General features: G+C 39.4%; 1 non-coding gene across 1 annotated transcript; it reads left to right on the forward strand.

Annotated features, from left to right (window-relative positions):
• Positions 1-400: 400 nt before the first annotated feature.
• LOC122150211 lies at positions 401-535 on the forward strand. Its single transcript, XR_006163542.1, has one exon. It is a non-coding gene; the product is annotated as a small nucleolar RNA SNORA29 (small nucleolar RNA).
• Positions 536-1,134: the final 599 nt, after the last annotated feature.

Consider the following 1,134-nt stretch of genomic DNA (forward strand, 5'->3'; position numbering starts at 1 on the left):
GTTGTGATAGTCTTTTACTGGATGCCTGCCTTGAGGCTTCTTTTCCTCCCAAATGTAAGAGATATTACAGCCAGAGGGATCTTCCTAAAAGACAATGCAATCAAGTCACTTCTCTGCTCCCGCCTGTCCCTCCTTCTCTGCCCACAAGACTTCCCCTCAGCATTGGGGTAGAACAAGTGGGCATTCTGCCATGCATTATTAGGCCTTTTAGGGTCTTGTTTCTGTCCATCTTTCCAGCGTTAGCTGCTCCTATTAAATACCTGTCCCTCAAACTCTACACTTGGTTAATCTCTCACTTACTTGTAAATTCAAGCATTTACTTTTCGATTTCACTCCTCTGTGCTTTCTCCATGCTGCTTTCTGAATCCAAAACACTCTTTTCCAACCCCACATCCTACTCTTGTCCACATAAAAAATTATAATTAAAATTTAAAACTCAATTGCAGAATGCTTGTGGAATAGATTTAAATTACCGTGATCTGAAGAGGGAAGGTTTTGTGTCCTCCCTCTTCATGAAATGGCTGTATAGAAAAAAAAAAAAAAATTAATTGTAGAATCAACTCTTTTGAGAAGCCTTCTTTGATTTGTTTTCTAGAAAAAGCCCTTCTGCTCTGTACTGATTCAATATTTTGTGTAAAATTGTATAAATAAGTATTGGGAAAAAAAAAAAAAAAAAAAACAACCTCACCACCATCGAGTGGGATCCAACTCATAGCGACCTCTCCTTGGGTTTCTGAGGTGGTATCACTACAGAAGTAGATTACCCAATATATATATACATATGGAGCTCTGGTGGCATAGTTCCTAAAGCATTTGACTTCTAACCAGAAGGTTGGTGGTTCAAACCCACCAGCCACTCTGCAGAAGGAAGACGGGGCAATCTACTTCTGTAAAGATTTACCACCTTGGAAACCCAAAGGGGGTCGCCATGAGTCAGAATTGACTCGACGGCAGTGAGTTAGTTTTGGGTTTTGGTTGTGTGTGTGTGTGTGTGTGCGTGAGTGTATTTGTTACTGTTATGTGCCTTCGAGTCAGACCTGATTCATATATATATAGATAGATAGATAGATAGATAGATAGATATAGATATATAGATATGTTTTTGTGCATGTTCCTCTTAATAGCCAATGAGCT

Source organism: Orycteropus afer, unplaced genomic scaffold (assembly GCF_000298275.1).
Source record: "Orycteropus afer afer isolate SDZICR_OR568_19922 unplaced genomic scaffold, OryAfe1.0 scaffold00106, whole genome shotgun sequence".
NCBI classification, from domain to species: Eukaryota; Metazoa; Chordata; class Mammalia; order Tubulidentata; family Orycteropodidae; genus Orycteropus; species Orycteropus afer.